This window comes from Saimiri boliviensis, chromosome Y, assembly GCF_048565385.1.
Source record: "Saimiri boliviensis isolate mSaiBol1 chromosome Y, mSaiBol1.pri, whole genome shotgun sequence".
In the NCBI taxonomy this organism is placed as follows: Eukaryota; Metazoa; Chordata; class Mammalia; order Primates; family Cebidae; genus Saimiri; species Saimiri boliviensis.
This window is the reverse complement of record NC_133471.1, coordinates 16,007,423-16,020,919: the sequence shown is the minus strand read 5'-3', so window position 1 is coordinate 16,020,919 and position 13,497 is coordinate 16,007,423. Positions and strand designations below refer to the sequence as shown.

At 48.3% G+C, this 13,497-nt stretch overlaps 1 pseudogene; it reads left to right on the top strand.

Moving 5' to 3' along the window:
- The first annotated feature begins 1,846 nt into the window (after window positions 1-1,846).
- Window positions 1,847-12,264, top strand: LOC141582958 (testis-specific Y-encoded protein 3-like; annotated as a pseudogene).
- Window positions 12,265-13,497: the final 1,233 nt, after the last annotated feature.

The following is a 13,497-nucleotide window of genomic DNA, read 5'->3' as shown; positions in this document are numbered from 1 at the left end:
GAAGTAGGGACACAAAGAGACCATTTCAGCTAGCTGGGCTGAAGCGGGCCTGCTAGCTGCTGGAGGGAAGTATGCATTTCCACTACCCAGCTTGCCCACTGAGACACCATGACCTGGGATCCAGAGGAACCCCTGAGTCCTGACCTCTACCCTAGACCCAGGCTTCCCAGCCTGACCTGCAAATCCGTCATGCAGCTCAGCAAGTAAGCAAGGCTGTATGGTGGCTTGTGATCTGGGGGTGGGGGGTGGAACTTCTGGGTGTGCTGCGCAACCTGCCTCTGGTCAAAGAGCCTCCAGATGATTGAGTGAGTGTGTGGTGAAACACCCTGGAACTCTGCAAGAGGGCAGAGAGGGTGGGGTAGGGCTCTCCGGCAGACCTTTGGCCTGGCACCCTTTCTTGGTGGTCCTCTGGCTGTGTCTGGCATGGGGGCACTTCACAACTGTGGTGGTCTTGGGGGTGGGTGGAACGAGGCCGAGAAAGCCTATGCTGTCCAGGGGCCAGCCACCGAAGAATTGCTCAGGAGGTTAGCGGGCAGGCTGGGTGGTGTGAGGCGGTTGCTTCCTCGGGATTCTGGAGCTGCACGAGGCCCTTGTGTGCTGGCTGCTCAGCAGGGTCAGCTGCTCTCTGAGTGTATGGTGTTCTCCTCAACTCTCTGAGGGGTGGATGACTCCCCATGAGGAAAGTGCTGTGGGTAGAAGGGGCCGCAGGGCCGTGCCTGGTGGTCCCCATGGGACTCTTGTGGGTGCGACAGAGGTTATATACATGCTCAGGGCCTACTACACCCCTCTGGGGGCAGGGCCAGCAAAAGCGAGGAAAACGTGTCTGGGGAGCTGGTGCCTGCCTTGCAGGGGAGGGCAGCCCCGCGTCCCATGAACCCGAGTCCTGAGAACCTGCAAGGGCAGGGATCTCCCCAGAAGCCGGAGATGCCCTGCCATCTGGGGCATGAACGGAGCCCAGCTCCAAGTGAAGGACCTCCGGCGAATCCGTTGCCAGCCAGGGCTTGCTGGGGCCAGGGTGCTGGGCCCGCTGGTCCACCTGCTGCCGCTCCTCGGTGTCAGCCTCCTCCTCGGCCACCCTGTCCACGTCCACTGTTATGTCATCCATCACCAGCACTGCCTCCTGCCGCAAGGCTGCCTCCTAGCTCTTCGCCCCAGCTGCCCTCCCTTGCAGAGCCTCCAGCTTGAACTTGGCCCCTCCTGGGGGCTCTCACAGACCATACCCTGTGGCGTCCACCCCAAGACCCCGGCATCGCTGGACTCCCCGCGAGGCCCGGGGGCCTCCCATGCTGAGAACCCCAGACGGCGCCTACGTGGACCCAGGGTTCCTGGGGAGCCCCACCGGGCTCGCTGCCCTCGGCACTTGCCGTGGGGCCCAGGTCCCCAGCGGGGTCAGCTGCGCACAGGAGCCCAGGAGCAGGAGGCGGAGGCCCTGGTCTTACAGAGCCCAGCCAGCAGGCACCACGGCCGCTGCTGCGCTTGCGGTAGCCTCTGGGTCCACAAGGTGTGTCCAGGGCACTGGAAGCGAGGTCCTTTGGAATGCTCCTGGGCGTCCAGCATCCTCAGGGAGGAAGCAAGGTACTCGGAGCCTGTCTGTGCATAGACCTGCAAGAGTCCGAGCGAGAGTTTCCACCGCCGGAGCGGACAAATTCCACTCCAGCAAGATATTAGGCAACTGTCCTCCCAGGCGCCTGCCCCGCCCACTTCCTCAAGCCTCTCCGCAGCCCTCGCCCCAGCAGCCAGCGCTGGTGCCCCTCTCTCTCCTCTCGATCTTGATCTTGGAACACTCAGTACCGTCTACCTGGCCTGCCGACTGAACTCAGATGCTTCATGTGTTCCCTGTGGGTCAATGGCCGGCCACACTCATGACGGCAGTCAGGGCACAGCGCTTCCATGCGCACAATTCCAAAGGGCAGGCAGCCCGCGTGTGCCCGCACCCAGCGCCGCCTGCCGCAAGCTCCCAGGGCTTCTCACGGAGGCTTGCCCGAGGAGGCTGGGGCTGCAGGCCAGCCGGGGGGCGTGGCCTCCAGGGACCCTCGCACTGACTGGCCGCTGGGGGAGGCCTGCGGTCTGCGTCGCGCTCAGACAGCCCTTTGGAGGCAGTTCGCCCTTGAAGTCCGGCGCATGCGCCCTGGGGGTCCGCCAAGCCACCCGCAGGCTCCCGCGAGCGCAGGAGAGCAACGAGGAGGCCTTGAGGGAGGAGGAGGAGGCGCTGCTGGTGGACGACGACATAATGGCGGAAGTGGAAGTGGTGGCCGAGGAGGAAGCCGATGTGGGGCGGGAGCAGCAGGACAAACGGGCACAGCCGGGGCCTGGACCCATGACGCCAGAGTCTGCACTGGAGGAGCTGCGGGCCGTTCAGCTGGAGCTGGAGCCTGTTAATGCTCGAGCCAGGAGGGCCTTTTCTCAGCAGACGGAAAAGCTGGAGCGCAGGCGCAAGCCCCACCTGGACCGCAGAGGCGCCATCATCAGGGGCATCCCCGGCTTCTGGGCCAATGCCGTATCCTTTTCAGCACTTTTTCTGTCTGTCCACTTCAAAGATGCCCTAGGGGAACTGGAAGTCACTTACGGGCAGCTCAGCGGGGATATGACTATTCTGGAAACCACGGTGAGGTGCCAGTTGCGAGTTGCGAGTTGCGAGTTGCGGCGTCAAAGTCTGGCTGTGGAAAGCCCGAGCGGTCGCGGGTCCTGCTCTCCGGCCTGCGGCACAGAGACCCTTCCTGATGCCGAGCAGCAGGAGTTTGAGTCGTCTTTTTGAAGAGCAGAAGCGACTTCTCGCCAGAAGAGTTTTTTCTGACAATCGAGCTATTGATAAGGGAGTGTGGTTGCTCCCCCTTGCCAGTCAGATCTGGGACAGGGCATTTTCGGGTATAAGCTGCTTCTGCCACTCCTGACACAGCAGCAGCCCTCTGCAGGTTGCCCCAGTCAGCCTCAGAATTATACACACTCCGTGAACCCACGAGGCCTTAATTCGGGGGAGGGGGTGGGGCAACAAAGGTCACACACTCAAGCAGATCTCAGAAATCCCGTACCCCAGACTTAGAGCTTCTTCCCTGTTCCTTCTGGCTCTTAGACCTGCTTCCCTGTTGTGTGTAGCTCTTACTTCCATCCATGCGAAGGCTCTTTGACCTATGTCAGATTGCGAACCACTCCCAGATGTCAGCCCTGATCACTGACCAAGATGAAGACATGCTTAGCTACATGATCACCTTGGAGGTGAGGCCGTGAAGACTGAGGCCAGAAGGTTTAGTGGGGAGGGGGAAGGGAAGCAACTCCTTGCTGTCAGCAACAGTGGGCACCTCACCTGAAAAGATACTTAAGCTTTCTCCCCCTTGTCCTGACAGGTGAAAGAAACAAAGCATCCTATTCATGTCTGCAAGATCGTGTTGTTCTTTCCAAGCAACCCCTAGTTCCGGAATAAAGTGGTTACCAAGGAGCATCTCGTGAACTTCACAGGTGACTGGTGGCCTCCCAGGAGGGAATGTGGTGGGTGGGTGGATCATTGCCAACGTGCGCGAAAGGAAGGTGGTGGATGGGCGGATCAAGCCCATTTCCCGCAAAATCCCCTCTCTGTAGAATACAGGCCTTCTCATTCCACTCCAATTCAGTGCTATCAGCGTTATGAACGTGAGGCCTATCGCGGCAGACACCACAACTGCAGCCATAACTTCTTCAACTGGTTTTCCGACCACAACTTCGCAGGATCTAACAGGATCGCTGAGGTGGATCGTCCCTGGGAAACATCAGGAATGACCCCCGTGTGTTTCCAGCTACTTGGCTCACCAGTCTGAGTCCTGATGAGGCCTTTCCCAATTGATTCCTCTGATAGATCGTAAGTAAGGACCTGTGGCGCAATCTCCTGCAATACTGCATGAGGATGAAGCCACCTGAAGAGGGAACAGAGATTTCAGGTGAGCCGTTCAGTTGGAGCTAGAGCTGACTGATCCTCAGGATGAAGAGGTGGACACACCTCTATGCAGAGAGCCTGGATGGATGCTCGATTCGGAAACGTAGAAATTCCTTGACAGGGAGGCAAAGAGTGACAGAATCCAGTACATTCAGGGCATTTGGGCTGAAAGAGGCACATCAGAGTCTGCACTGCTCGGCAGGTTAGAGCTGGGGAGTCTTAAGCCCATGGAAGCAGAGTCCATGTCCAGACTCACTGAAAAGTGAGGCTGAATCATTACCTTCAGTTTGTGGCACTTGTTTCCATGCCTGCCAACTCCACCGGCAGTCATCCTACCAGCCCCTTAAGGTTGGGCTCCCTGGATATGCCTCCTTGCCACAAACCACAATGACTGTTTCGACTGATGTTCTTCTACTTTAGCCGGATCAGATTTCTGTGTGCTTTTACTGGACTATGTGTCTTGTTAGCTGACTTTGGTAACAGAGAGAAAATGCTGGCAGTGGGGCAGGTGTGACAGAAAACAGCTTGTAACATATGGTAGGAGGTAGTTTAGGAGATCACAAATGGGAAAGCGTAGTCTTTTCTGGGCAGACCCTAGAATTAAAACATTTAAAACTATTGCTCAGAGGAAATGCATTTTGACATGCAGTTGTGTTTCTCTAGGGGAATCCCAGATTTCGAGTGGAATATGGTGGTGTGCCGGACTTTACCTGAAACAGCAGAACTCCTGAAAAGTTACTACATTATTCAGATGTCAGTACTCCACATGGTCCTATGCACAGGAAATAAAAGAAAGATCCTGTCATAAAGGAATGCAGACAGCAAGGGGGGTAAACTTGGATTTTATGGAGTGAAAATAAACACTGTCAAGGATGTGTGACTCTGTGTGTGTGTGTGTGTCTGGGGGAGGGGTTGTATCTTGTGTCGCTATGTGTATTGGGGTGTGTGTGTGTGTGTGTGTGTGTGTGTGTGTGTCTGCATCCACTGGATTCTAGTGTGATAATGGGTTGATCAATCCATGTGCTTCATTCTCTGCATCGTCTGCAGTGGAGCCGGGCCTCTGAAGTTGTAGATTGAATGGGTGTGGTGCATTTTGGATTCTTCCTAGAGGACAGAGTTGGGGAGGCAAAATAAATAGAAGACAGTGAAGTTGGAGGCTTGCTTTCTGCTACAGAAGCAGCAATAGTTCAAGGAAAGGGGATAATGGCACTAAGATATCCAGGGCCCAGTTTTCTTGGAAAAGGCACCTCCAAAATCCTTTGTTTGGGGTATCATAAGACACATTAAGCTAGAAGAAGATGATGGAAATCTTGAAGTTCACTTATGTGTTGAATTCACATGTTCTTCTTGTACAGCTGAATGCATAATCACCTCTCTGGTGATTTTATGGGACAATCTTCCTCTCGAGTCCCAGCAACGTGATAATAAACGGGCATGTGGGGTGTATGGAGGGACTGTGAGAAAGGATACAGACACATGTGGTAAGGCATTTGGGATACACCTTTTTAAAATTTGTTTCTTCAGGCATAGGTGACTAAGGGAAAACACAGACATGCAGAGGTGAGGGGAATGGGGGTGGATCCATGAAATACAAGAACGCCAGCAGGTCCATGCATGGACTCTCTGTCCCTTGATGACCCAGGTTATGGACACTGTTGTTGATGTTTACATCTTCAGATGGATTAAGCTTTTCTCCAAGATTCTTTATTAGGTCAGGAGTGAAGATGGTTTGTAACTAACACCATTGCGAGTGCATTTTGTTCCTTGCTAACTCTAGTGAGGATCTATCCTCACTCATGAATGGCGCTGTATATTTTTTCTGGAGCGCAGAGCCCTTTTACTTTCTGTGGCATGCTGTGTTTTTTTGTTTGTTTGTTTGTTTGTTTGTTTGTTTTTTGTAGCATACTTTGCACAACACTAATAATGTAAAGAGAAGGAACCCAAAGTGGCAGAGCATATGTTACAAGCCTCACACAGGAGGACAAAACATAACAGCCTTCCTTCTGGAGTGAGTGGCTGGTACGAAGGAACATCTGTGTCTCTGCACAGGACAAGGAGTTGTCTCTGCCACAGAAGGGGAGGGGGATTTCAGTGGTGGGTGGAGAACTTTCCTCTCCATTCCTAGATAGAACAGTTCCTGCACGAGCATCCGCCTTGGAGAGGCACTAATAGAGTGCTAACCTTCTTGTGCCATATGGACTCTGGTCACCACAGCTTCTGTGAGAAGAGCTGTGTTGTCTCAGGGAAGAGGGTTTGATGGTCAAAGTTCTTGCAGTTTTTGTGTTGCCTTCCATATGCATTACAGACCTCCTGCTGGGTATCAGCAGTTGAGCTTTGAAAATCTATAGCCCAGTTTTGCCCTTGTTCCATGCAGGCAGCTGAGGCTCTTGAGTGAGAGTGTTGACCTCCTCTGACTGCCATCCCCATGACTCACCAATGCAGGAGAAACAGGTTTTCTCCGCAATTTACTCCATAAACAGCGGGAACACTTTGTTCTCGCAAGCTAGCCTCTCTGCTACTGTGTGCTGGTGAAAGGACACCGCTGCACAGTAGAATAACCTGACAGTGGGAGTCGAGCAGCAGATTGGTGTGTACACTCAGGGCAGCTCAGATTGGGAAATGTCTAGGGACTTACCTGTTACGGGGACATCCGGAAAGGTCTTGCCCCAATTTAACGCATAAGAAAAAAGTGAGGAAAGGGTCTTGCCATGATTTTCCTAGGAGGTAACTACATAATGAGAAGATTTTAAGTAAATCCCAGGACCAGTTTTGGGGCTGGTCTTTTTTAAAGTGGTGGTAGGGGAAGACCTTTTCCCACGGAAGATAGCAAACCATCAATTATCCCCTATGGATGGGAGTGTTGGGACAGGTGGCTCAGGTGCATTGGCCACCCCACAAAGTGAGTGCAGCTGACTGCCCTTCTTCCTCGAATCCTACATGCAATTCAGTCTAGTGATTTCACATGGGTCCCAATGTCTTATCAGAGAATGTGCTTGACTCTACCATTGGTCTAATAAAAATAATTAGACACCTTTTCTTTGTGCTATGTAAACTTTCTGAAAATCTTATCTTGGCCAGTGTGGTGCCCACACCTTCAATCCCAGCACTTTGGGAGTCCGAGGTGGGCAGATCACCTGAGATCTGTAGTTCAAGACCAGACTGACCAACACGGAGAAACCCAATCTCTACTAAAAATACAAAATTTGATCAGATGTGCTGGTGCATGCCTGTGATCCCAGCTACTCGAGATGCTGAGGCAGGAGAGTCACTTGAAACCTGCAAGGTGGACGTTGAGTTGAGCCGAGATACAGCACTGCACTCCACTTGGACAGCAAGCCTGAAACCCCATCTAAAAAAGAATGTGTTTTAAGCTCTGGGGAACAGGAAAAAGTGTGCAGCTTGGTTACATAGGTAAATGTCTTTCAAGTTGCTTTGCTGAAACAGACAAACCATCACCTAGATATTAAGGCCACCATGCCTGAGCTATTGCTCCTGATGCTCTTCCTCCCACCACTCACACTGAGAGGTGCTGGTGTGCGATGTTCCCCTCCCTGTGTCCATGTGTTCTCATCTTTCAGCTCCCACTTAGGAGTGAGATCATGCAGTGTTTGGATTTCTGTTCCTGTATTAGTTTGCCGAGAATGAGGGTTTCCAGATCCATCGACGTCCCCACAAAAGACATGATGTCATGTATGAACATATTTCTAAAGGCTTTCCTAGAAAAACAGAGCATACAGCTATACTCACATACATAGCAGCATGATTCACAACAGCCCAAATATGGAAAAAACACAGGTGTCCAATCTATGGATGAGCAGGTAAACAGAATGTACTCTGTGCACTCAGTGGAATACTATACAGCCAGGAAAAGGGATGAAGCTCAAACACAGGCGGCAGTGTGGATGAACCTTGAAGACATCAGGCTGAATGAGAGAAGCCAGACATGAAAGGCCACATAGTGTATGACTTCATTTATCTAAAATGTCTAGAACAGGCACAGATTTCAGAGACAAAAACTAGAACTGAGTGGCAGAGAGTAGGAAGGTGGAATGGGGAACTGGTGTTTCTCTTTTTTTCTTTCTCTTTGTTTGACTTGCAGTCTTCCTCTGTCAGTCAGATTGGAGTACAGTGGCTCCATCTTGGCTCACTGCAGCCTCCACCTCCCAGGTTCATGCAATTCTCTGCCTCAGCCTCCCAAGTAGCTTGGAATTACAAGCGAGTGCCACCAAGCTCAGTGATTTTTCCATTTTAGTAGAGACAGGGTTTCACCATTTTGGCCAGAATGGTCTTGATCTCTTGACGTCCTGATCTGCCGGCCTTGGCCTCCCAAAGTGCTGGGGTTATAGGCGTGAGCCTCCTTGCCTCCCACAGAAATTGGTGCTTAATGTGGACAGTTTTTGTTTGGGAAGATGGAAACATTCTGGAGGTGGATGGTGATGATGGTTGTATAATTATTTGAATGTACTTATTACCAGTGAATTGCACTCTTTAAAATAGCTGAAATCATAAAGGCCATATTGTGTGTGCTCTACAGCAATGATAAAAAATTATATTTCTGTTGACAGGAAAAGAAGCTTTCGTCTGTGGAAAAGGATAACATTTAGCTGGCAACAATGAACACTGCACAACACACACACACACACACACACACACACACACACACACACATATATATATATATATGTGTGTGTGTGTGTGTGTGTGTGTGTGTGTGTGTGTGTGTATTTGAGATGGTGTCTGACTCTTTCACCCAGGCTGGAGTACAATGGCAAGATCTCAGCTCACTGCAACTTCTGCTTTCGTGGTTCAAACGATTATCCTGTCTCAGCCTGTGAAGTAGCTGGGATTATAGACACAAACTCCATGACAATTTTGTCAGCCTGTTTTTTTTTTTTTTTTCTGCCTTTCTTGCTTTTCACCTTGTGACTGATCCTTTTCATTTACAGGCAATCGACTCTCCTTATAGAGAGCATCAATTTGGCTAAACAGGACACCCAATGCACCCACCTGGTATCAACTGGGTAACAAAATCGATCCTTTCTTGGAATTCCGGCGATACTTATTATCAAAAGTGAATTGCATAAAAACAAGTGCAGATGGTTGTAGATGTGTGGTGTTACTTCTGAGGCCTCTGTTCTGTTCCATTGGTCTATATGGCTGTTTTGGCACCAGTACCGTGCTGTTTTGATTACTGTAGCATTGTAGTATAGTTTGAAGTCAGGTAGCATGACATCCCCCAGCTTTGTTTTTTTTTATTTATTTTTTTATTTTTTTTAGTGTGGTTTTGGTTATTTGGGCTTTATTTTGTTTCCATGTCAAGTTACGCGGCACTGTTTACAATAACAAAGAGTAGGAACTCATCCAATTGCCCATCACTGATAATCTGGATAAAGAAAATGTAGCTCAGATGCATCAGGGATACTATGCAGCCATAAAAAAAGGATGAGTTCATGTCCTTTGCAGGGACATGGATGAAGCTGGAAACCATCAGTCTCAGCAAACTGACACAGGAAGAGAAAACCAAACACTGCCTGTTCTCACTCATAAGTGGGAGTTGAACAATGAGAACATACGGACACAGGGAGGGGAACAACACACACTGGGGCCTGTCAGAGGGTATGGGTTAGGGGAGTGATAGCAGGGTGTGATGGGCCTAGGGGAGGCATAGCATTAGGAGAAATATCTAATGTAGACGATTGGGGTGATGAATGCGGCAAAGTACCATGCCAAGTGTATACATATGTAACAAACCTGAATGACCTGCACATGTACCCCAGAACTTAAAGTATATTAATAATAAAAAACAAACAAAAATCCATGTGTGGGGCGTTCTCTGGGGCACACATTAATAGAAGCTTTCGGGTTTTCTCATAATGCATTTTTCCCTGAATGTTTTTCTTCATCTTCTCTGAGTTCCGGGGACACAGCCCTGTCTCTACTCTTCCCAGTCAGGGGGTGTTTTCAACCCAAATGGGGTTAATAGGCTACCCGGCAAGTCAACTCAGCATGCACCCCGTTTTACTCCCCATAAACCGTTGTTTATTCTCTGGCAAGATGGATGCTGTTCATATCTGCTTTCAAAATGACAGGTAAACATTACTAGTTAATGAGTGCTATTAGCAGATACATATCTGTAATTCCATCTGCAGAGTAATTTCCTTTCCAGTAATGCAATTTGCAAATGTGAGTGATGCAGTAGCTTCCATCTCTGCAGATTACCAGCTCAGCTTTGGCCTCCTCCTCTCTCGGATGATTCGGGGTGGTTGGAGGCAGCCGGGTTCCCTTCAGAGCCGGAACTCTCCAGAGCCGATATTTGCTTGTCTTTCTGGATTCTGAGCACATCTTGGACAGTGGTAACCTTCTGGAATGATCCTGCCTTCCCACAAGAGATTGACATCCCTGGCCACCCAGACACGGCTTCCTCAGACAGGACAACCTGGCTTGCTCTCCCTAAATTCCTTCTAACGGATATCATCAGTTCACAGAAGAACCAGGAGCATTGTTGGACAATGTAACAAGCACATTAAAAAGAAAAAATAAGGTGTGTGTGGAGGGGATGTGGTGGCTCACACATGTCATCCCAGCAATGTGGAAGGATGAGGCGGGTGGATCACCTGAGGTCAAGACCATCCTGGGCAACATGGGGAAACACTGTCTTTATGAATACAAAAAATAGGCTGGATATGGTGGCTCATGCCTATAATCTCAGCACTTTGGGAGGCCAAGAAGGGCAGATAACCGGAGGTCAGGAGTTCAAGACCAGTCTGGACAACATGGTCAAACCCTGTCTCTAGTAAAAATACAAAAAAATAGTCTGGGTGAGGTGGCTCACGCCTATAATCCCACCACTTTCGGAGGCCAAGGCGGGTGGATCCCCTGAGGTCAGGATTTCAAGACTAGCCTGGCCAACATGGTGAAACACCAACTCTAATAGCATAGGAAAAAAAAAAAATCAGCCAGGCGACGTAGCAGTTGCCTGTATTTACAGCTACTTGGGAGGCTGAGACAGAAAAATAGCTTGAACTTGAACCCTGGAAGTGGAGGTTGCAGTGAGCTGATATCACAGAACTGTACACTAGGCTGGGTGACAAACTGACACCCTGTCTCTATCTTTAAAAAAAAGAAAGAAGCAAAATAAAAGGAAATAAAGGAAAAGAAATGGATTTTATACACAACATATAATAGTATGCAGTCATGAAAAATAAGAAAATAATACCTTTTGCAGCAAGTTGGGTGGAGCTGGAGAAGACTCCTAAGCAGTGTAATTCAGAAACAGAAAGAAAAATATTGCATGTTCTCATTTATGAGAAGAAACTGCGCTATGATACAAAAGGGCACACGGAATAAAATAATAGACAGTGGAGTCTCAGAAGCTGAGAAGATAGGAGCGGGGTGAGAGATGAAAAATTATAAGCCAGCATACATCCTGTCCAGGGAGAAGGCTAGCAGCAGGGCCACGGAGGAGAGTCCCACAAAGAGTATCCCATACGGACAGATTGTGGGAAGTAGAAAACTTCCTTTCTAAAGTTCCTTTCTTCTTAAAGAACAAGTGTGCTCATAACTTTGTGAAGCCCTATCCTATATACCTGTTAGACATGGTGTGCTCACAAGCACATATTACACTCTATGACCTTGTACTTTAACCAAGATGTCTGTGCTGGACTTGGCCACTGGCATGTCCCAGCTCTACATTGCTTTAGCTGTTCAGAGAAGTTTTAACTTGTTAGCCAATTGTGTTCTAGTTAGATGGTGAGGTCTGGCTTCAGCCAAGGGAGATCAGACACAGCAGCAAGGACGACCCCACATGCATCAGGGATAAATGTGTGTGTTTTCCTTTTTTCATTTTACTGTCATGGCATGATGGCTAGTGAGGGTCCCCTTCCCGCAGCCCAGGAAGCAAAAATTGCATTGCTGAAAGATCCTTTGTCTCAGTTCTGATTTCTCTTTCCGACACCGAGCATCAATTTCCACCACAGATGTTCTCCTTCTCACAAACAGACGTCCCAAAGAGTGGTTGGGATTTGCTGGGGAAACTGAGTCATGGTGCCCTTCCTCCTGGGATCCCTCCAGGAAGTCAGTCTGGATAGAGCAGTGTGGTAATGCCAGAAGCTAATCCCACCTAACAGCTCCCTGGAGGGCAGCTTCCAACACCCTCTGCTTTCAAAGCCTCCGGCTCAGGTCAGAAATGCTGCCTTTTCTCAAAGATCGGAAAGCCATGTGTTTATTGGAGTGTGTCTAAGCACATATCCATCTCTCCCTTTCCTGAAGTGAGGATGACCCAGATGGAAATGGGAACTGAGGCAGATGTCAGCTGCGAGGAACCATATCTGGGAACCCTGCTTCTGCGTGTATCCGTCTAAGGGGGTGCCAGCCTGTGCCCGGCTGCTACTTATTAATATGGGTTTCCACGTGCCTGGGTGGAGAGGTCATCCCCAAGCCTCTCAGGCTTGTAGTCCCTCGGTTTCCTTGGTAACTAACTCCAAATGCACCAAAGCTGGGCTCTGCTCCTCCTTCCCTGCTGTTGGAGGGCTGGGCACAGGCTGGCCAGGTGGCCAGCTCCTCACCTCACCTGTGCACTCCAGAGCCAGGGGGGAGGATTTTGATCACGAGAGGCACCTGTCCCACGAAGACCCTTCATGCCATGATCACAGGGCCCTGCTAAACCCTGGGGATGACATACCCCCAGATCTGCCGGAGAGTATCTCATTCTTTTCTCCAAAGTCTACAATGTGGAAGAAACTATGGATCTAGGTGTGGATTCCTTCTTGGTTTATTTGATTTGTTGTTTTATATTTTTTTATTTTTATTTTTTTGAGAAAGAACCTATGGATGTATTTGTTCTCTCATTCTTGTTTTATTTATTTAATTTTACCCTTTTTTTTTTTTTTTGAGAAGAAATGAAGGTTTGTGTATGGATTCTTTCTCACCTTAATTAATTAATGTTCTTTGTGTTTGAGAAGAAATGATGGATCTATGTCTGGATTCATTTATACTTTAATTAATTACTTTTATTTTCTTTTTGAGAAGAAACTATGCATCTATGGATTGATTATTCTCATTTTATTTCATTAATTTTATTGATTTTTTTGAGAAGAAACTATGGAATTTGGTGCTGATTAATTCTTACGTTTTTGAGAAGAAACGATGGATCTATGTACGGACCCATTCTTAGTTTAACTAATTGTATTTTCCTTTTGAAAAGAAACTACACATCTATGTATTGATTCATTCTTCTTTTATTTAATTAATTAATTTTATTTTTTTAGAAGAAGTTATAGATCTGAGTGCAGATTCATTTTTGTTTTATTAAGTTAATTTTATTTTTTGAGAGGAAATCATAGTTCTAGGTAGAGATTCATTTTCACTTCATTTAATTAATTTATTTTATTTACTTTTTTGAGAAGATATGATGAATCTAGTTGCTCATTCTTACTTGTTTAATTTAATTAAGTAATTGTATTAATTTTGTAGGAAGAAATTGTGGATCTAGGGATTCATTCATTCTTACTTTAATTAATTAATTTGCTTTAATTTTTTAGAAGAAACAACAGATGTAGGTGGTGATTCATTCTTGTTTTATTTCAATAACTTTA